The sequence below is a fragment of the Wyeomyia smithii genome, chromosome 3, assembly GCF_029784165.1.
Source record: "Wyeomyia smithii strain HCP4-BCI-WySm-NY-G18 chromosome 3, ASM2978416v1, whole genome shotgun sequence".
Classification (NCBI taxonomy): Eukaryota; Metazoa; Arthropoda; class Insecta; order Diptera; family Culicidae; genus Wyeomyia; species Wyeomyia smithii.
In genome coordinates, this window is record NC_073696.1 from 60,534,820 (window position 1) to 60,559,024 (window position 24,205).

Sequence of the window (24,205 nt, forward strand, 5' to 3'; positions counted from 1 at the left end):
TGTCAGTTTGCCGCTGGATCTCGTTCGTAACGGTTGTTTTTATTGTAAGTTTTGCTTGCGGTCGGTGTTGCATTGTCTTGTGACGGTTATGCGTGACCCAAGCGAGTACGAGCGTATATTGTATTCAGTTCTCTCGCGTTACACACACTTCTGTTGTAAATAGTTGAAAGGTGTGCTGGTTCGTTCCGTGGGCTCTCGTGTATCATTTGTGCGGTGTTATGGTTGTGTAGCCGAGATTTCGAATCTGCCGCCGCCTTGCTGCTGGTTCGGTTTTCGTTTACATGCAGCCTATAGTGTAGAGTATAGAGCTGTGCTGAATTGGCAGTGCGTGTGGCTTAGCCAAGTGTTTAAAGGTTGCATTATTTGCTATTTCCAGTGTTGAATGTCAATTCGTTCATCGGAGGTGCGTTATGTGAAACCATTACTTCGGAAGAGCAGTGTAAATCATTAACCCCACAGTGACCCCACTCAGAATTTGAACCCAAGAAGTTGGATTAATTAAGATTGATACCGAAAGGGAGTTTCCCTCACATACCTAGTGAAGCGTGGATTATTCGACTCTAGAGGAGAATCACACCAATACAGACAGGTGGGTGTTAATCATAAGAAAACAACTTGATTGCGGCGATCGCCACGACCCCAAAATCGAAAGATCGATTTGGGCGTGAACCTAGCACTGTGAATTGTTTGTTTTTCCATTAGAAACTTTTTTTTGGTTGAAAAACATTGTGTTTTGATCTGGAACCTGTGAAACAGTTTCAGATTTATTATGACACCTGTGGAATACACATCAACTAATTCTAAAAGAATGTCAGCAAAAGGGGCGTGGATCTTTTACTCAATGCGTTACGACTTCAGGTTGAGTAGGTCCAGATAACAATCGCAATAGGTAAAGTTCATACTTCATGCTTAAGTGGTATTTTATCTAACATTGGATCCTGTTACCTTCTAACAACATAAATTCTAATGTTGTCTAGTTAATTCTACGGGACATCAAAATTTAAGAGCTTCATTACTCACATTTCAGGGCTCGTTTTGTTGTATGGGTGGTGATTTGTTTTGCACAACTACCTCCAGCGATCACTTGTCACTTCAGTCAGGCAGCCACACCAAAGTGATCAATGATCATACAAATACAGCCATCAACAGAGGGTTTCTCATTGACGGCAAGCGTCATCCAGAGGTGCTTCGGTAATGATCGTTTGTCTACTCGACCGACAGTGCGGTGCGGTGACAAACGCCTTGATTGTGTTATGAAGTATTTAATCATGTTTATACTGTGCGAGTTTATTCCTTGGTTTATTCTAATTGACTCAAAATTTATTATGTATCAAACAAATTTTGCTGAAATCCAACTCTATTTCAGTATTTTTCAAAATGTTTATAGGTTTTAAGGTAATATTTCATGTTGTGCCCTTTTGCTACTTTCCTTCAGTCGTTAATTGTGTGCAATTCAACTGATCGTAAATCATACTAACATATGTTAACGCGTGTTTTGTACGCATATTAAACATAGGCAGGAACGAATGCAAAATTGTTTGATTGCTACATACTGTCCAGTCAGAAAACCGCAGCAGTGTTCCCCTACCAGAATATTTTCGACAAAAAAAAAACCGTTTGTAACATGAAATAATAGCAGTGAAAACTATAGGGAGCACTGCATTATACACATTTCTTTGCCAATCTCATTTATCGTGGAATCCATATTATGCTGGTTACTGTGCTTTAATAATGCTATCAAGAGGTACCAAATAATTGATATAAATCTTTTTCGCTATTGTCCATAGAGTCCACCAAAATCAGCATAAACTCACACTTGAAATTGCTCCCCGTCCTTACAGAAACGTGAAACAGCTCAGAACAGTAACAGAAATTATAATTATGCAAACAGTTTGTTTCACAACCCAGCCCAACAGAACTGTACTTCTCTTGCTCGAAAAGGAAACAGAGAGGACATGCATTTAATTAGCCATGTCCCTCAAGCTAACAAATATCCATGTTTCTGATGCCTTTATATTGAATACGTTGGTTTAGAGGTGATCGTTGTGCAAAATTATTAGAGTCCATAAATTGCATTGTATCGAACTGATTACTAAACTTTTTCTGTAATCTTGCTTTGTGAATTACGCCGCTATATTGAGGGGTGAAATAGCATCATTGCCTGATTACAGTACATTAATCAACTTTACACTATTATCGATTGATGGTTTCACATCGATTGTTGCCTATTATAATGGGGTCAATGTAAGGGTTCAATTTTTTGTGTGTAGTATTTTGGCTTGAAATGGAAGATTGATACAAAACATTCTATCTAAAGAACTGAACCAAATCTATAACAAAAAGTTGGGTTAAACTGATTCGAAATCAAATGCTCTCCCACCCATGACTTTCGAGAACGGTGACAGTGACATACAGGTAGATACACAAATTCAAATTACGGCTGGACTTGAAAAGCGCAGAATCAATGCTATTCCCACCTGCCTGGTTTCCATGGTAAATCATGAATGAATAACAAAGTGAATGAATTTGTCATTCAACAGGGAAGAAGAGCTTTCGGTTCTACCGATTTGCACGTGGGAATTATGTGCACGCACGTTGGTAAATTTTCACACTGTAGTATTGAGTACAATAATAACAATTAGCCGGTTGAAGACATTCTGTTTCTAACTAATTAAAAATATCATAACTTTACGTTTTAAGTTACGTGCAATTGGATGGACAAAATTATCTTACCCACATGAAATTCACATTATTTTGAAAGAAAAAATATTACGTGAGGACTTCTTATACATTTTTTCATATTGTTGTTTGCTGAAACAAGAATTTTCACATGAGTAAAGTTGGGGTGAAATTTATTACCCATAATGTCTATGCCTTTTATTGGAAATATACTGTTATTCGATATGCACATAGCAAAAAAAATGTTTGAACTGTGGAATCTCAATCACAGCGACTTCGGAACCGATAATAGCGATATGTAAAATTCTATTTATTGAAGCCGTAAGCCATAAGAAACAAAATTTAAAAACTTTGTTCTCATTAACTCAACTTTCGATCGATTTCAGTTATATTTACTGAAAGTTTACAAAAAATGGTTCTAAAATGAGGATTTCTGTATTTTTTTTCAGTAAATCATATGTATTACATTACTGATATAATACGAACTAACTAGTTTTTTAACTGCATCGTAATTTTCCTTAAATCTTTTCACTTTAAGTAAACTCAACAAATTTTGGTTAATTTGAATTTGTTCGATAAAATCTGATTGAATTTTGGCGAAGTTAGACAAATTTTACAAAAAACATATACGGAACTTTAACTTAACTTTGACATATATGAATCGTCGTATAAATAGTATTCGAGGACAAGTGAACATTACAATGGTCGACAAAAGCAAAAAAAAAATGTCTTAAAGCTCAATAGATTTTCTTTGAAAAGATTGTGGCTATAAAAGCCATTGTTGTTGCCACTAGCAAAAGCAATCTTTCATTTTTCTCTTGTTTGAATTCTAGGACAACAGCTGTATTCACCAGCGTTATCTGATTAATCGTGGTTTGCACCTTTCCCATAGCTTTTCATGACACTCTAGGAACGAATGACAATTTTTTTCGGAAACTTCAATGCTTTTCAACTAAAATTTGGATTGAAAGGAAAAAATAACTGGCGACTGTATTTAATAAAGGCGACTGCGACCCATGTTGAACGTGGATTAAATTTGACCTAATAGAAAATAACAGCGGAGCATTGATAATAATTTATACACGCGGTATAAACTGAGAAATTCTATTAGTATTTTTATAAAGTATTACAATTGTAGGTTCAAAGTCCATAAACTGATTCCAACAGGGTTTGGTTATGGTTTTGGTTATCTCAACCAGCCTGTGATATGCCCTCAAAATGGTCCTTCCAGAACAGATACCAATGGAGCTTCTAGTGGCCATAGAAATTCACAGTGAGAATAAAAATTCATCCAATTTATTGTGACTCACTCAACCAAAAGAACACTTTTGGCCACTAAGAGTCCGAGGGAAATATGTCCAAAAATGGCAGTTTCATGAAAAAAATTATCGAATCACCTTTAAACCGTTAAAACTCGGCTCGCTGGAGTAAATTCATGAATTTTGATAGCCATGTTGCTATGGTTTTACCTAATCGTTTCTATGAGCCCTGAAGCCCCCGTGAAATCTGTGTTTCAGTTGAGCCCATAGAGGTGAATTTTTCGTCCAATTCTTCTAATTTATAGAACGGTTCAACGTTTTCTTTTGACGTAGGACTACGTCTGACCGCACGATATCGAGATACATTCTGCGGAAACTAAAACCAAGGTGTAACGTCGGAATGAAAGATTTCAAACGGTAATACTGTCGTAATCACATGATGGATCACAATAATCAAAATGTCGTTGGATTAATAAAATGATGGACAATTTTGTGATTCTGCAGTTATCATTATCATTTCATTGTTAAACAGTGAAAATTTCATAGAAGTCGGCTTGTCACGAACATTGTACCAATCACATGCGAGCTCGCCTGGCACAGACTTCATGAGTAGACACTCTGCCTGCTTGCTGTTATATCCTGTATAGCAGTGAAAATTTTTTGACAGAATCTTCCCGTCCCAATAGGTCAACTAATGTTTGCTTCCATGAGCCTAAACTATTTTGATGTCTTGAAGGTGAAGCTTTTTCGGAAAGTTCGTAACCACCTCCACTATCAGACAGTTTTGCTTGTCTTGAAGGAAAACATGCTGGCACAGGCTACAGTATTAAACCGAGCAATGTATGAATAGAGCGCTGGTAACTCGTCGTCTATCAGTGGAGTAGAACTCAATATTCATTTGTGTGCAGCCAAGCCAAGTGAAGACTACATTGCCGTTGTCGACGCACAGTGGGGCGTGTTGGGTTAACGCGTTAGTACCTATCGTGTTGCGACCGCTGAAACACAATCGAATTTTCGTTTGAATTGTCTTCTTCTTTTTCTTCTTGTTTCGTATAGTAACAATAATATCGGAATTCAAGATGATTATTCGGGAGCCGCAAAATACGTTGCGCCACCGGGGACAACAAAAATCTATACGTGTCGGTAGAGGCAGATAGCAGGGTATAATAATTCGGTGCATTGTACACATAAAATGCGTTTTCATTTTTGAACTCTACGCTCTGTATTTCTCAAATTTATTTGAATAACTAGATACAGATTATTTTAATACTGGCGTACCTGACCCCTCAAGAGTCAAAAAACTGAAAATTCTTGTGCCTGCCATTCCGCAAGATCTAAACTGAATTCGATCAAACCTTTTTTAAAAGATCACATATTTATCAAAGTTTTAGGGACAGTACGGACATCTCGAAGTTTTTCATTGTTCCGGATTTATTGAGGGGAACTGTGGTGTAAGTACTCTTCCAGAGACACAGGCTAGATTGAAGACGATAGCGATACCTTGCTTGCGACATATCAAACTTCAAGTTTTTGCAAAAGAACACTGTTAGCGATCGGTCATTTAGCGATTTGGCTACTGTAGTCCTACGTCAACTATGCGGTCGTGTCTCGGATACCATCCTCGTACTTTTTATTTTTCACGAGGGTTTTGCAAAACGTACACAGGAGTATTCCAGTTAAAAAACTGGCCAAAATAGAATAATAAAAATTTTCAGTGTTCCTCATGCTATTGATCCTTTTTGCATTTTCTGATACTACCTATACTTTATGCCAGCCAACAATTTATATTTGCCGGCCGGAATTTTTCTGAGTTTACAAAATTCACAAATTGTTTTACTGAAAATATACACTTCCACTGGTGTTATTGTAACTTCAAAGTGATTCTTGTGAGTAAATTTAATAACTGCATCAGAACAAGGTTATGCTAAACACGTGCTTTTCAGTTTCTTTCGGTTCACAAAATTTTCACAAAAAAGTATATTCGTTTGAGTTCCCAGCAAGTCGCAGCAAGAATTCACCCACCATTTGGTTTCCAAGGAAAAAATCTGCCCCATCCTCACTTTTTTGTGAATGCAATCAGTGTGAAGTTGGGACGTTCATATTTGCTGAATATTCTTTATTGAAAGAATGCGTTAAGAAATCGAACTTGAAGAACCGACCATGTACATTTTGTTTATTTGCCCAAAATAATAAACTGTGCAAAATTTCAGCTTAATCAGACATGATTTAGAGGTGCCTCAAAGCGCTTAAAATTTCAGTGTTTTGACCCTCGAAATTTAACATTTCTAATAGTAAATTATGCTTAACCTTCTAGTGCCCAGTGCCGCTTTTAGACGGGCTTCAGTATAAACACAAATGTTTATAAAGATTCATAGTGGTTTTACTGAAGTCCGTCTAAAAATTAACTTGGGCACTAGAGGATTAAGATGCCTAATAAACATCGAAATGATTTACATGTGGTTTGGTGAATCATTTCTATGTTTATCAGGCATTTTGAGCTAGGTTTTTCGTTAGAGTTGTGCATTTTCGAGGGTCAAAACATAAAAACTTTCAACACCTTGAGGCACCCCTAAATCATGTCCGATTGAGCTGAAATTTTACACAGATCATTTATCGAGGCCAATAAACAAAATGTACATTGTCGGTGACATGGCCATTTTCACTGCCACCCTAGAATGCATTAATCATGCCTTTGTCATACATCGATTGTGAAAATTTGATATGTTTTCAATCCACATTGTGTGATAACTTGTCGGTCCTTCTTCGGAAACACTCTATTCGTGCTCATTGAGGAATGCGCTGAACATTCGATCGCTAAAAAGTTTCTGTTTCTGGAGAGACTTGAAAAAAAATGTCCTCTGAGAAACACTCAATCTCTAAGATGTCAAGCTTCCAAAAACGATAAAATTGGTTTAGCTTAACCATTAAATTTCAAATTGGTCGGAAGCTTCGCACTCAGGTCCTCCAAGCAAAGGATTCGCTGATCGCAGTGATCGAAGCACAAGTCGCAAAACGCCAATGCTAAAAGAAAATATTCCAGCTGAGCTGTGTTACGCAGAACACCTTACCCAAAGATCTGCTGTGAGCACTTTCCAATATTATTAAGAACGTATCTGATGATCGTTGATGGTTTGAAATACGCTTTAAAAGCAGCAGAATCTATTATTAGCACAAAAATGGTCACCAGAACAAGCTCTTGCTTTATTTGTTGAAGCTTATTTCGAATTTCAGGATTCTAGCAAAGGAATGTTCTTATACCAATTCTAAGTGAGGGGAAATCTTGTGAGCTTGACGACTGAACATCACGTAGTTGCTCCTCCGTGGTCGGTCTGAGCTAGTGAAGTCGCACAAGGAACCACGTATATGGCTACTTGATATTAGTTTGCCATCTTCAGTGTACAACAATGCAGTAGCCACCGCTTTGTATAGATCGATAACGGCGCCGGCCACGTCCTTACGATCGTTAGGGTAAAGAAGGATGTTGTAAGGAAGGAAGTGAGGTTGACTCATTACGACGGCAAACGGAGGTATATATTGCGTAGTCGTCAAATTATTCACGATATTCATCGACCGAACGAAACCTACTTCGATTTGAAACACGCCTATATAAAAGTAAGCGATGAGCAATTTTTGGCTAAACGATCATACTATGACCAAGTTTATTTCTAAATCTCAACGACTGCGGTGAAAAGAGAGGTTTATGTTATCATGTCTCCGTGGTAATTGACGGATTCGCACGATGTTGCGCCCGAAGCTAGCTCATTACAGAAACGAACGAACGATTCAAACACCGCGATCCTCTGCGAATAACGCGCTCAGAAATCATCTACCACCCGAAGCATCTAAGTATCTATATCAATTTTAATTAGCAATCCCGAATACCTTTCAGAAAGCAAACTCACTTCAGCAAATGCATATTTAAGGGTTTCAATAATACAGTTAACAGCTCAAACTAGAATCAGTTTTGCATGCTTAGTCCCAAGCATCATCTGTTGGTTCTTTGTGTTACTGCAGTTGATCTGGAAATAACGGAGTAGCAATCACGGGCGGTCAATCATGCTCATATTCGTGCTCACACTAGAATCAGTTTTTGCATGGTGCGAACCACGATCAATCTTCAATCATAAATTCTAAAATCAGTATCGAATTGGGTGTACAATTTTACCCCTCATCACGGTTATTCATCTTGATATTCCATGTAAAATCATCCATTGACCCGCCAATATGAAACCAACAAATCTCGCGTAATTTTTCAAAAGGACCTATCTAACATTGAGAGACTCTCTTTGTTTACTTTCTCTTTGATCAATTACTATTTTATATTTTCCATATTTCATAACACTCAATGTATGGTAAGCAAGACAGTATAACAATCTCTTGAATAAGGGGAAGAAAGCTTGGAAAATGTTTTTAATGACGACGTAATTAACGAAACAAAGTGAGAGAGGTGAGAATCTGTCATTGTTGCTTAGGTCCTTTTGAAAAATTAAGCGAGAAATGTTGAAGTAGGCCACACAAATTTTGAGATATACTAAGGCTACTGACACACTGAGGCGTCAAATGAAGCGAAGCAAGAAGCGTCGCAAAAGCGTCCGAGCTACTTCTTCGAACGTCTATATGAAACGCTCAAACCGGTCATACTGGAGCGGCAAAGACGCGTCGATAGAGGCGGCGAAACAGAACGAGTAGTGTTTTGACGCGCGTATATGTACGCGGTAATACCATATTCAGACTAAATCTTTTATCGCCAGGTGCTTTATATTTGCTTTGTTTTGGTTTGGCAATTGAAAAAAGCCAATAAAATACATTTTCGTTTAGAAAATGTTAAAATGTTCAGAAGAGGGTTGTGCAGTAAATCCATGTTTAGACTAAACCTGATATCGCCAGGTACTTAATATTTGCTTTATGTTGGTCTTAAATCTTAAAAAAGAAAAAAAGTAGAACAGAAAATACTATCGGGAAAAATTTTCAGGTCGTCGGGAAAACAGCACTGATATTATTGATTGATATTGTTGAGTTTTGATTTGAATGGCCAGAAATTTAGCATGCTGAACTTCTTTGGTCGCGAAAATGCAAGCCGCTGAGTAACTAGCTGTGCTCACATGGGTTATTGAAATCCTAACAGATATTATAAACTAGTTGAACGTTGCTCGGGGTCAACGGGTTTAAAATTCAGAATAATTTCTCATATTTTTTACTACGTCTGTAGCGCAACTCACTTCAGTAATATTATTTTATTTCATGAAAAAATCTCTATGTTTACTAAAACGTAATTTTCCGTGCTTGAAGAAGCAAAAAAATCTTCATTGGACGAATTCATATTTCCTTCAAACAAAACCGCTACTGGAATCTAGGAATATGACAACACAACGCATTTGCGACGCTCGCTCCAGTATGTCATAGGAAGCTTCACCCAACGCTTCTGTTTATTCCGCTTCTCAAACGCTCAACGCTTCGCTTCATTTGACGCCTCAGTATGACAGTAGCCTAAGGCTGCTACGCAAAATATTTTCAGCAATTTTCTCTTTGAAATCGGTTCAGAATGTGTTTGCGGAATAAAATTTCCGGACAGTTGGAAATTCTGACATTTTTTATTTTTTAACTCTTTACGCAAATTTCGGAATTGAAGTTTTTTACACAGTTTTCGAAGCTAACACGGATTACAAAATTACGAATCCTTTTGCGAATTCCAGAATTTTCGCGTTCTATTTACGCGGCACATTTTCTCCGTTAAAAACGGGATCTGAACTGTTAGTTTTTTGACTTCAAGCAAATTGATTGTAATTAATTTTATGTTTTCTATGCTTAACCCTCTAAAGTCCAGTGCCGCCTTTAGACGGTCTTCAGTTGAACCTCTAAAAAGCTTCAATCAATACTTAACAAATGTTTATAAAGTTTCAAAGTGATTTTTCCGAGGTCCATCTGAAAATTAATTTGGGCACTAGAGGGTTAAGGGGTTATATACCTTTTGAGTTTTCGAAAAATCGAAAAAAAAATTATTGCGTTATCTTTAAGTACAACTTCTTGAAAACTTTTTTTCACAAATAGATCTAGAGAACATTTTCATAAAGATCTAAGCAATAGGGAGAAAGTTAGAGTGAATTAAAGCGCGTCTCGTTATCGCCGCTTAAGCTAAACTTGAAACTTTATACGCGTTTATCTCGGAATGGTGTTTCTCAAAAATGACTGCCGTGTATACGATTACGGTGAAACTACTGAACCGATTTTCTTAATTTTTTTTGAATGTCCGTTATTAAATTCCCCGGTCGTTGAACGATCGTTTTTTGATAAACGAGGTTTGACTTAGTCGAAAAAAATTATTAATGCAATTTTTAGCGCTCAAAACTTTTTTTTTCGGGAAAAACGTTCCCGTTTGCACTCCAAAAGTAATTGGTATATCTTATGAACAAACGTGTTTTTTTCTTGTTGATTAACATAACTGTCAGAAAGTTACTATTTTTATGCACAGAAAAGGGTGATACACGCTTAAAAGAAATTCCTAACTTTGCTCTTTTTTCTCGAGCAAAAAGCCCTTAAATTAAAAATGAATGAATTTACTCTCGAATCGTGCATATTTTTTCCAGCAGTTGAACATCACCAGAGTAACAAATGAATTCAAACTACCGTAAACAAGTGAATTGAACAAACTTCAAGAAATAACGATTAGTCTAAAATAAAAAAGTAGTGGACTCAACGCTGAACCCAAATACTGGACTAATTCGCTATAGTTAACAATATTATTTCAATAAGTTTGTCATTTTGAATTGTGATGGTCGATTTCGATTGACTCGTGTGTTGGAACAGTTATATTTCACGACAAAGACAAATCTTCGAAATCGAAACTTCCAAGAAATCCAATTTTATTTTTATGACCCACGTTCTAATCGGTGTCTTTAGAACGCGTATTGCTAAAAATACAACCAAAATAAAATGTCATCCGCGTTGAGGTTCGTTCTATGCGAACAATGCGGTCTAGACATGCGTGAAGAGATCGGAAAATAAACAGTTCCCATCCATCGCGCGCAGCTCTTGTGGGAGAAGGTGAATCACGGAAGTTCTCTGGTAACTTTCTGACCGATCACAGCATCAAACTAGTAAAACGAAGATATTTCACAGCTTCTGTTTTTACTGCTCGAAGTAACCATCAATCAATCCATCACTCACTTCCAGTCGTATACCATATTCTGGACAGCGACTTGACATGAGGGGCTGTACTGCAATTCGCTCTACAAATTTGTTGAATTCGCTGCTGTATCTGTAACATGATTTCTGTGTTTTTCTGAAGTTCAGAAAAATGCAAAACTAATTGAAAAGAAACACCAGCCTAATTAAGACGGGCGATTTTTAATTCAAACCAGGCGCGTGCAGTATTGAAAACCCATTAGGAACTAATCTCGAGAGAGCAAGAGCGTAACAGAAAAACAAAGATCGTTGGAGCTGTACGGAATGCCGATCTCCACTCAGCTGAAAGATTCCGCCGGTATGGTGTGAAGCAATTGCTGGCGTGTTTTTCCCAACATGCGGTTAAAAAGAAAAACACAAACTTCTCCCGATAAAGTTGAACGTCGTCGTTTGGTCTTGTTTATTTTTCCTTAGCATGGTTTTTAATTCTTTTTCGAAGCAAAGTGCTTGAAATATATAAAAAAAAAACTAAGCTCTTGAACTTTAAAAAATTCGTTCCGAAATTTACACTACTGTCAGTGGTGGGGTTGGCCGGAGGGTAGCACCAAAAAGCCGGCGAAATCCTTTTCATCGTAAAAGAATGTTGATTGATGAGTTCACATAAAGTCAATGCGTGTTTGTGAATGGTGAAGCATTGAATGGGAAATGGCAACGTCCTCTTGGCTATGTTGAGGTAGAATATTCAAAGCTACTCGTATTACATTTCAACACTCAATCGAAATTGAACCAATTGAAAAAATAACTTTTTATATTATACGTTAATCTCACTCTAGTGTGCGTTGAAGGTAAACCACACTAGTCGCCAGATGATCTCACTCCTGAACGAGGTGGAGGAAGGAAAAACTCGGAAGAAAAACAACCGGTAGCGACAACAAACACCCTCTTACTGACAGAATCAAGTTTCTGCCAAACAGGAGCGTGTCAAACACGCCGAAACTGACTGACTGACAAAACACACAACACTTGCATTCGCTGCATGCGAATGGGACAAATTCAAAAAATCGCTTTCCACCCTCTTACTCTGCAGTCCTTAGGGCGAACCCTAAGGAGCCAAACAATTAAAAGGCCAAATTCAAAGCGCAGAGGTAAAGGAACACCGTCGTGATATTTGAGACTCACATTAGGAAAAAAACCGATCGTTGGCACTCCGGAAAAATGTTGCTCTATTTGGCGTTTAATGGTAATGATAATTGTGGATAGAAGTTGGAAATTCAAGACCACCGTTATGGGATATAGGCCAATGAGACCATAATTAGGTTTCTTGAATGGATTCCCTCCGTCGGTTGGCGACAACAGCGGTATCCCATATGGTCTGCAAAGGCAGTAATTCAAGAAGGTATAAGTTTCTGGTCGATTGCTGATTGGTGATTAATGAGTTCCGGTCGTAGAGGGCCGAATTTAGTTCCTAATTTAAAGGGCGTTTTTTTTGTGTTTGAAAATTTGCATAGGAAATTGACCATTGCGAATTTGATTACAACAAAATTAATACTTTTGTTCACAATTCGTCGTTATTAATAGGGGATGGCTAGGGAACAGCTTTGTCAAACATAATACAGAGTGATTAAAAAAAAACATTATCTTACGACAACAATCAGCCAGACAGCGAAACACTCAGCAAGTATGTTTAGCTAAATTGCTTATTCATTCAGTTTTTGAAGAACGCCGAACAATCCATAAATTACGATCCCTAATCAGCGACATGCAAGCCGGGACCGAGTAATGCCGGCAAAAAAGGACACTGCTGTCCTGTTTTCTAGCTGTGTGTCTGTAGCTCAGCCATACCCAAGCGGGCTACCGTCTATTATGAATCCAGTCATGAAACCCGGCTGGCGTCGCTGTGCTAATGAGTTATCTCGACGTATGATCGACCGAAGGAAGCACGAAATCGAAAACCACAGGCGAAAGAACTGACCCTTCCATTTTCATTCTTCTGTGGTAGCGAAAAAATTAACGTAAGGGGAACTCACGTTCACGGTGTTATATTCTATTACCAATACGGTTGAGAGGAAAAAGTGTGGTTCATTCTCGTGAATATTGTAGCAATGAGGCGCAGTTTTACGTATGAAGGTGTCGTTTTTTGTGTAGTTCAAAGTTGCGATGGTCGATAAGTTTTTCGGACTTGGTGCGAGACTAGAACGGACTTGGTGTGAGACTAGAGTGGTAGAATGTTCGTATCATAGAATGATTCAATTAACAGTTTACTCAGAAATAAAAATTTTCAAAGTGCTTAGTCATCTAAAACGGTTAAAACTGATTACAATTCCGAATTTAGAAAATTCCTCACAATCAATGCCACACAAAAGCAAAAACAAAACGGAACGGTTACAATCTCCGTTAGATCATTGGATTATTACAAATTCTATAGTCAACAATAACAACTTCGGACTAAAAACAAATAATTTAACAAAGAATAAAAAATGTCAAGTGAAAAATTGAAAAATTGAAAACTTGCAGCTCGATAAACAAGGGTCGATAAACAAGGGTCGATAAACAAAGACTTTAAAAATATTCAAAGTGGGGATAACACTGAAAACAAATGAGAAGTACTGGAGGTTGGCAAGAGAAATTTTAAAACATATTCCATTTTTTTAATTTATCTGGGGGCTCAAAAATGTTAAAAAGATTAATCAAAATCATTTGTTCTGGATTAGTTAGCTCATATTTGAATAAATTCAGTAAATCTGTAAAAAGTGATAAAATTTACAAAAATTCAAGATATGTTTAAATATAAATAAGAACTACCCCTAATAACAATTTTAGTTTTATCAAAGTTTTATGGCGCTAAATACAGCCAAAACAGCGCTATAAAACTTTGATAAAACTAGTTTTGTTACTTGGGACGCGAGCTGAAATTAAGCAACATTTTAAATCATCATAATTTAAATTAAATTGTTGTTTCAAAACCTGCTGCCTAAAATCGATGAATTTTGACAAATACAAAGTGATAAATACTGATCCTAAATAGCAGACGGGTTGTGTGCAAAGCCATGACGAAGAACTGTATAAGATTTGTGTTTCATTGCTTATATTGTTGTATTCGATAGTAATTGCAAGTGAGAAGTTCGAAGCAAACTTTTTTGGAGTCGTGGTTTCACACACAACCCTTTTAATGGATATTGATAATAAAAAAAGGATTTCCCGATTTTATCACTTTCCCCATTTGATTACCCCAAACATCATCAAGGGGGTGATATAATCGGGTGATCACTGTATAACAATACAATGTGCAGTTTAAAAAACATGTTGTCCTCTGAAAACGATCAGATACTTTTCAATACAAGAAGATGTCAATTAAATGCTTCCATATGCAGATAGTTTCGATAAATCAGATTCATTTTTCAGGTTTTTTTTTTTCAAAAGTAACTTAAGAAAAAAGTTAGCAGAACAAGTACAGTAGAATGGCCAGAATTATTTATTGTTCATTAAATTTTCTTGAAAAAAACTTGTTTTTCATGATAATTTTATTGATGTGAAAATAAATTTATACATTCATAGCTTTTTTTATTAAATAACATTTTCCTCTGAAATCGATCAGAAATCTTTGGATAAAATAAGATGTCAATAAAGCAAAACGTACTTCAAATTGGGCTCCATATACAAGAGCCTTAACTGAATTTAACAATGAAATCAGGAAATCTAAAAGGATGTCTTGAATTCAAATATGTAAATCTATAGAAATGGCTCCAGTTGTTTCCAGATTACAAAAGACTCTTGCCAAAGATCATACCTTTGAGCTTGGCAATCTAAAGAGTCACAACGGAATCTATACTAGTGGTCTTCGTCAAACCTTAAATCTAATAACGGAAACGCATTTTTCAGGTTCTATTGAAAAGACGAATTCTGATTTATGTGAAATTTGTTCTATGCAGACTTGTGGTGGATGAAATTTTTACGAGAACCAGGGTGGAAAGTACTATGAGTTCCTTTGAGCCTTTCAAATCTGTAAGTGTAGACGGAATGTTTCCAGCATTGGTTCAAAAAGGTGAAGCAATACTAATTCCTTCTCTCATTGAGATTTTTAAGGCCAGTTTAATGTTGAATCATATTCCATCGGAATAGAGGGTAGTAAAAGTATACCTACTTCCAAATCTGATCCAAAGCAGTTTTACCGTTTTGCAAAGGAAAAAATGAAAACTAATAATTTTCCATCACGCATGCATTTTGAAGGTAACGAAAGTACCGAGTCTCAGCTTATTTGCAACCAATTTGCGAAATTTTTCCAGACCGTTTACAAAAACCCGGATGAAAATAGAGATTTTAACTACTTCACGCATTTACCTGAATGTACCAATAGTGTATCAGTTCAAAATATAACTGTTCAAGAAATATTAACATCATTAGAATCCCTAGATGCAACTAAGGGTGCTGGGCCAGATGGAATTCCACCATCTATGCTTAAAACATTTGCTTCTTCTTTTGTAAAACCACTGTTTTGGCTTTTCAATCTTTCAATCAAAACAGGTGAATTTCCTTCCATGTGGAAAAAATCATTTCTCATCCCGATCTTTAAGTCAGGTAAACGCTCTGATATAAAAAATTATCGCGGCATAGCAATCATCTCTTGTATTCCGAAACTATTTGAATCAATCGTTAATAAACGAATTTTCGAACAGGTGAAAAATAGTATTACAATCAACCAACATGGTTTTTTCAAAGGAAGGTCCACAGCTACTAATCTATTAGAATTCGTTAATTTCACACTCGCTGCAATGGATAGAGGTAACTACGTTGAAACATTATATACCGATTATAGTAAAGCTTTCGATAGAGTCGATATAACATTACTGATTTTCAAACTAAAACGCATTGGACTAGATAACCAACTCGTGAAATGGATTGAATCTTATTTGACGAACAGAACACAATTTGTCCGTTTCAAAGGCCATCTCTCTGATCCAGTGAAGGTAACATCTGGAGTTCCGCAAGGATCACATTTAGGACCCTTACTATTCATTTTGTTCGTTAATGATGTAACCCTTTTACTTAACCAGATCAAAATTTTAATCTATGCCGACGATATGAAATTGTATATGGAGATTAAAAACCAGTCTGACCTCGAATTGTTTCAGTTGCAGATCAATACCTTCTATACTTGGTGTCTGAAAAGCTTACTTGATATAAATATCAAGAAATGTAATGACATATCATATACAAGAAAACTTTCAATGCAAACTATGAACTATTACATAGGCCAACAACTTGTAGAGAGATGTACCAAAATGAGAGACTTAGGAGTGATCCTTGATTCGAAACTCACTTTCGTGGATCATTATAACACAATAATCAACAAAGCCAACAGTATGCTTGGTTTTATTAAACGTTTCAGTTATCATTTCAAGGACCCATACACAATAAAAACTCTTTTTGTGAGCTATGTTCGATCAATATTAGAGTACTGCAGTATAGTTTGGTCCCCATATCAAGAAGTTCATATCAATCGTATTGAATCAGTTCAAAAACAATTTCTGGTTTTTGCATTAAGAAAACTCAATTGGGCATCATATCCTCTCCCTTCTTACGAATCTCGCTGCATGCTTATTAATATCGAAACTCTGAAGAAACGACGAGAAACAACCATGATTACCTTTGTAGACGATATGATCTCACAACGTGTTAATTCACCAAATCTGCTGGAAACTCTTAACTTTTATGCTCCTTCTCGTCCTTTAAGAACGCGCAATATTTTTACTAACAATAATTACCCGTCACTGTACGCCAAACATGGACCAATTAACAGCATCATGAACGCATACAACAAACACTGCGAGATTATAGACGTTACCATGTCCCGGAACGCATTAAAAAGCGCATTACGTGCTAGAACTCGATAGCTTAAGATTAACGTATACATTAGAATTGTAGTCTACATTGATTGACGAAATAAATTTAAATTTAATACTTCATACCTTAAACTGGGAAGCGTGTTTTAGGACGCATCCAAAATCATTCAGACCCATTAATCTTTCTTTGGTTTTGTCAAAGGCAATGGAAATAAGGCTGGATATTTTCATTAATTCATCTTACATGCAAACAAACGCTTTCAAAGTTCCAGTTTACCCATCAAGCTGGAAAAGTCACTATCACAGCGCTTCATACGCTGGTTATGAAAATTGAAAAGTCCCTTTCAGCTGATGAAATTGCTCTATGCTCTTTCTTGGATTTTGAAGGTGCATTTGATAACGCGTCCTATTCTTGAATGTCTAGTGCAATAAGGAAAAGAAGGATTTCACATGAGTATTGTTGACTGCATTTATGCTATGCTTGCAGAGAAATCAAGTTGCGAGGTTCGTCTATCACGGCAAGGGCAACGAAAGAATGTCCGCAAGGAGATGTTCTTTCACCACCTGTGTGGTCTCTGGTGGTGGACGATCTTCTCAGAAGCTTAGAAGCAAAAGGTTATGAGGTTGTGGGCTTTGTGGATGACATAGTCATCTTGGTAAGAGGAAAGTTTGACAACATCAAGTATTTCCCGTCTTGGTGTATAAAGAACTCAGCAATAATCCGAAAGCTGTAATCGTACCTTTCACTAGAAAGAGGAATTTCAATTTTAAATCCTCAAGCTTTGAGGAGTAGAAATTCCATTTTTTTTCCTGTGTGTACTCATCACTGTAACCACACATTAGATCTATTGTGATGATATTGCCCAGGTGTTTTCTGTACTCTGCACTTCATTTTATTGGAAGTATTACTATTGAAGTAAGTGATACGCTTATTATTCGTATCCGTTGCTTGTTTGTAAGTTGTACCTCTCCGTTTCAAGCTTATTGCTCTACTATACCGAGCCTCTGTCCATCCTAACAATATCACCTTATTACAATTCCTTGGAGAGAACTTTCATACGTTACTCACACCAGTTTTATTATAATATGGACTTATTTTAGTTAGAAGGAGAGTCACAGGGGTACTGTAGAATTCTGATTGAAGGAAGGGTACGTGGTGGGGAGCCTGCGAATAAACCCATGCTAAAGTCCTTTGACAACCAAATGGCCTGATTCTACTAAGATTCGAACGCACGACCACCCGCTTACCACAGCGGACTCTGTAACCTTGCGGCTACTGAGCCCTCTAGAAATTCCATTTAGTGAACAGGTTAAATATTTAGGAGTTATCCTTGGTGCCAAGTTGAACTAGAATGCATATCTTGACTATGCAATCAACAAGGCGGTCAGTGTATTGAGGTTGTGCTCCAAGACCGTTGGAAGAGTGTGGGGTCTGAGACTAATAACCATTTGTGGATATTACAGGGTGGCCACTCAATCGGGAAAACGGGAAATGCGGGAAAAAGTCGGGAATTGAATTACATCGGGAAAAATGCGGGAAAAAGTCGGGAATTTGTTTATTTAATCGGGATTTTGTCACCAAGATTTTTTCAAAGTTTTGTGTATGATGCAACTACAAATGATGAAGAAGTTGAAAGTGCAAGTTGATCCCATTTTTCTTCAGTAGTCAATTTTTTAACCAAAAAGTCACTTAACTTACTTTTTTTGACCCGCTGACCAGCTGACTACTTCTATCGGTCCTGCTTTTCAAATGAAATGAATTTTGACACCAAATGTTTTAGAATAGCATAAAACGTCGAAATCTGGTGTTATCTTCAAAAACTGAATGAACTCTGTAGGACTTCTCAAGATGGTAAAGCGAATTGAAACCGGGGTCGAAAACCGGTCCGGATTCTGGGAATAGAAGTTGCCAGTTTATCGAGAAAACGTTTTAGTGAAAGAATCAATCATAAATTCTTATATGAACAATACAAACTGTTTCATTTTCTAAGAGCAATGCAAAATAAGTTCCACTGTACAATCTTACTAACATTACTAGTTATTAGTAGTTATTTGAATAAACAAATTGAGAATAAAATAAGTGGCACACAGTTCTGATTCTCAAGTTTTTCAAATAGATTTTTATTTCAGCTAGTCTTTTTGAAGAAATATTTGGTGAACTCTAGCGAAACTAGCTACCATTTCCGCTTAGAAACTCAATGCTGGTGAAATTTTGGGTTTGGGACGAACTTGCTATGCGAAGCAGTTAATTGAAAAAACACTACATACTTGCCACAAAACAGAGCAAACATTATTTTGGAATTTTTTGAAAAACTAATTTTTGTACATATTTCAAATCCATATTTTTTCTGTAAATTACAAAATTTGACTGTAAAAAAACTATTTTTGATGTAAACACATTAAAAAATGTTCTTAGAAAACAGCATAATCGTTTGCGAGGTTTTTCAAGAAAACATTATATTTATTTTATTTGTTGCTGCATACGACTTTTTACATGCTTTTTGTTTTGCAAGTACGATGCTGGCCTAACTATTCAGTCGTCGTAGATTCGTGTCTCGGCTCGAGAGAGACTGTTAGTGTCTGCAGGATCGTAGCGCTAGCCCTTCAATCGCCCCGTGCACTAAACAGTTGGCTGCTAAATCTGTGGCTAATAAACAAAAACACTTTGAATATTCTAAAAGCAAAAATAAATTAGCTTGATTGGTGTGATGTTTCCGGCAAAGCTGTAGATGATAGTTCTATTTAAAAAATTGATTGAATATCTCAAAAAGCTTATTTTTTGAATTCTAAGTTGCCAAATGTTTCAACGTTGATTATTTGAACACGGAAGAAGTTAAAATTTCTAAAGATTTTTTTTTCGAAACCAGAAAGATTTGTTTGATTGGTGCGATGTTTTCGGCAAAGTTGTTGGCAGTTGTTGAGTATTAAAAATATTCTAAATTAAACGTTTCAAGGTGCTGATTTTTAAAAAAATATTATATTTTTTAAAAACCGCATAATGTAAACTGAACATTGATGATCATGGAGAAATAAAAACTAAAAATTCTTTTAAAAAATTCTAATAAAAATGATTTGGGAAAATTTCAGGAAACTTTTTTTTTCTTGAAAAGTTTAAAAAAAATTAAAAATAAATTTGTTTCTTTTTCAACGGTTTCTGCAAGACATATTCGTGCAGTAAAAGACTTTCAATTTAAAAAATAATATTCATTTAAGATCTTTTTTCTGATTTCCAGGTTATTTTTTTAAGTTTTGAAATGACTTATTCCGAAATGTTAGTCCCCAATACCATTTTTTTATCAGCTTGACCATTTTGAGCGCTGGATGCAAACAAGTTGAAGATGTTGGCAGATGACCAGAGAGATGCAACTTCAATTGACTAGCAAATCAAAATGCTGAAAAAGTTGTGAATTCACTTCTGAAAAGTTTTGAATCTATGTAACGCGTGATAAACGAAATACAGTTAAATCTCAGTATTTTTGCTGAACGTAAAATAACATTATCTTTAATTCGAGAAAAAAAAACGCAAATCCATGTCACAAGTTTTGTTCTCTAAATAATCAATTCAATCAAAATATTTTTTACTCTAAGGTTAAGTAGTTTTATGTTCACCCTTAACTTCCCATGACTTTTTCCGACGATTTTAACAACGGAAAAAAAATTGTACGCAAAGTGCTGTTTTGTTTGTTGTTGTTCCCTTAATAGGTTGTTATGCGTTGAATAAAAACGGTGCTTATATCATATTTTAAGAAGACAGATAGACAAACATAATAATGCACAAAATAGCTAACACGATTATTGACTGCTTAATGGAGATTTGCAAATTTTAGAAAATCGCAAAAATTATATTTAACCTGTTTACCATGGAGAGGCCAAAGTTGCATTTTATGTAACTAATCAACTGTTTGTGTAGAATGTCCCGAGCAAATTCGGTGGAAGTGATATACGCTATTACTTCCAATTTAAGGTTCAAAAATTGACGTTCAATCGTCGATAGAACATACCCTAGTTACCGTTTTTGACAATCGGGAATTTCTTGCAATCATGCGGGAAAAATGCGGGAACTCGAAAATGTAAAATGAGTGGCCACCCTGATATTAACATCGATTATACGTTCAAAACTGACCTACGTCTCGTTAGAATGGTGGCCGAAAACCGAAGAGGCTACCACTAGAACAATGTTAGATAAAGTTCAACGAATTGCCTGCACTGCTATAACAGGAGCAATGAGCAGCACCCAGGTCTGTGATGAGTATGAATGGAGACTGGATGGCACCTCAGGATAACTATGATATTTCCTACAAGGCATGCGAAACGTCGCGTTTAGACTGGGAAGTCGGAGTTCCTGATGTCCGTCCCGGTTCAACGAGATTTTTTCAATTCTTAAATGTGCGACTGCTTATCTGACTAGAAAATACAGACATGCAAATATTTGTATTTTCTCTAACAGTTAGGCAGCACTTGGTGTCACAAATGTACATCCAAGATTATCCGGGAATGTATTTTCACATTCCGACATTGGGTTCCAGGACATTGTAGCATTGGTGGGAATAAAAAAGCACACGAACTTGCAAAATCCTACTCACAGTATATCGACCCAGAACCTTTCTGCGGTACACTAAGGTCGCTTTTTACGCGGTTTTTTTACGCGGATTCCGGAATTTACGCGGTTTTTTTTCACGCGGATTCCGGAATTTACGCGGTTTTTTTTTTACGCGGATTCCGGCACTTACGCGTTTTTTTTACGTGGATTCCGGAATTTACGCGGTATTTTTTTTTGCCCGGATTTCGGTTCCCCTTCACTCGGAACGCAAAATTAACGATGGTTTTTTTTACGCGAATTCCGGAATTTACGCGGTTTTTTCTAAGCGGATTCCGGAATTTACGCGGTTTTTTTTACGCGGTTTCTTTTCACGCGGCACGTAACCCCCGCGTAAAAAGCGACTATAGTGTATATCAAACTGTGCAGTGAAAATGGAGCTTAAAGGCTGGAAGGAACAAAGGGTGATAATCAATTGGTAGGACGTCAAAAAGTGTTCCTAATCTAAAAGATTAATAACACCAAACGTAAATCATTCAAAAAAGCTTTTAGAGCTCAACAAAAGAGCTCTTTGTACATACGTCGGCCTAGTAACGAGGCACCGAGTAGATATTATTTAAAAAATATTGACCGGGTTCAGGATGATATCTGTCGCTTTTGTAATATGGCAGTGGTTATTTACAGCCCAAATAGATTACAACGCTTACAAATGACTTCTGGAAACCATAAAATGTAAAAATAGAAAATGATTCCAGATTTAGCTAGGAATTGTCAAAATGAACGAATAAAATTTCAAACGAGGAAAAGAAAAAACGATGAGAGCGATTTCAACTCTAAATCTTCAAACAACGTTTCTGAAGGGTAATACCAAATTCAGTACAGAACTGTTAAAATACACCTTTAAAGAGGATCAAATGATCCCAAGTTGAACATAATATCCTCGAAAGTAGTTCTAGAGACCAGTGAACCCTTGTGTTCAAAATACATTTCAAAAGGCCAGAAAATACAATAACTGAAAATTATTACAAATTTTACTGAAGACCGTTGAAAAACGCTTGCAAAAACTAGAAATTTTAAATTCGAGGATAAAAATAAACAATTTAAAATTCAACACAGAACCGTCAAATAGCGTTACTAAAGAACACAAACAAATCCGAATTCAGTTCAGAATCTACAAAAATCGTCGCAAAATGAAACCGAACTCAATTTAGTGTCATTAAAAAAGGTTCAAGAATATAATTCTAATTTGTATTTTTACAATTACACAACACTTTAATTTAGGTACCAAAGAATACAAAAATTGAAAGGGATCCCAAATTTTACTACGACCGTCAAAATACGTGAGTGTTGACAATGACAAAAGTAAAAGAAAAGACTTAAAGAGAAACAGATTTAAAACTGAACTGAAGATCGTCGATAATGCTTATCAAAACCAGAACATGCATAAATCTAAAATAATTCCAAATTCAGCTCAAAATCGACGAGAAAATCTTCCAAGGGTTAGAAAATTACCTTGAAATTTACTCAGAATCAGAAGCATCAAAAATAATGCCCAGAAAACGAGTTGAACATCACATATAACAAAATCAACTCAGAATCATCGAAAGATGTTACGAGCAGATATTGATCTTCCGAAATCAGAATAAGAAAATAATTCCAAATTCCTCCTAGACCAGGGAGAAAAAATATTCGCAGTCCAAGTCTCAACAGCTGCTTCCACTATTTTTTTCACTACAGGATTCACAAGCCATCTGCTGAGCAAAAACAGAGCAAATCTAAGTTATAATTTTCATGACGCACCCCACCTCTCTTCAATCACCACTCTGCAGCACTACTGATGATGTGTGCCGTAACGAATGATTTGCGGATCAAAATTTCCTCCACTTTCCATCGCCAAGAGGGAGACAAACGAATATCCGTGCAAAAGATGTCACATGCGAGGGGGTGACGTTCTGTATGTTTTATTCAATTGTTTTCAAGTGATTTATGCTGCCGAGGGCTCGAGCTAAACTTCTCTCTCTCGTGTCATCTGCCTAGTGCACCGTCACTGCCCATGCTAATCCTATTTCTTTACGACCTGTACCTAAAACGCTCACCCGTTTAGGTGTAGTGAAGCCTTTTATCTGCGATGCCAAACAGCCACGGAAGCAAATTCAATTCATCCTTCAAATGTTTTACCCTCTCCGTTGGCTGGACATAAATTTACCCTAGTTCCGCCTTTCTCTCGGCACGATTGGAGATTTTTCCATCAGGCACGAGCAAGAAAAAATCATCCAAATACAGGACTTTAAAAAAAAGCTGCTGCATTATTTGCTTTCATGTGTAATTCAATGATAGGGCTGTTGCAGCGTTGTTCGTTGGTAAATACAGCTACGATAAGTGGTTAAGTTATTGCACTCGGGTTACAGTGCACAGCTGGAACTTCCTCAAAATGGGGTGGTTATTTGTGTTCTTTTACCGGTAGGTATTTGCAGTTATCTAGCCGGCAAACATGTTGCAGTTGAATGCGTTGAAGGGTTGAAAATCAAGCCGTTTGCTTATCTGCAACTTGTAAGGTGATCACTTAAGATAAGACTGTTGCAGTCGTTTCCAAGTAAATGTCGAACCGATTATTAGAGGAATTATCCATTTCCAAACATAAGTTTGGCTTTAACCACACGCACGCGTTTCGGATAATTATGTGCATACAAAAACAGATGAGCAGGACATATAAGGACGGCTCTGGTTGTATGATACAATGATGTTATCCCTCCTTTTATGCTGATATT

The 24,205-nt window shown here is 36.6% G+C and overlaps 1 protein-coding gene across 4 annotated transcripts in view; it reads left to right on the forward strand.

Annotated features, from left to right (window-relative positions):
- Positions 1 to 11: 11 nt before the first annotated feature.
- The window catches only part of LOC129729872 (CD109 antigen), a 67,091-nt gene continuing 42,897 nt past the window's right edge, over positions 12 to 24,205 (forward strand). The window contains exons 1-2 of one of the 4 annotated variants that reach the window (XM_055688741.1): positions 12 to 44; positions 377 to 589. The gene's annotated coding sequence lies outside the window, so the exon portion shown is untranslated. Of the gene's footprint in view, positions 590 to 24,205 lie in introns of all 4 variants that reach the window. The other 3 variants (XM_055688739.1, XM_055688740.1, XM_055688738.1) reach the window with 3 other exon arrangements.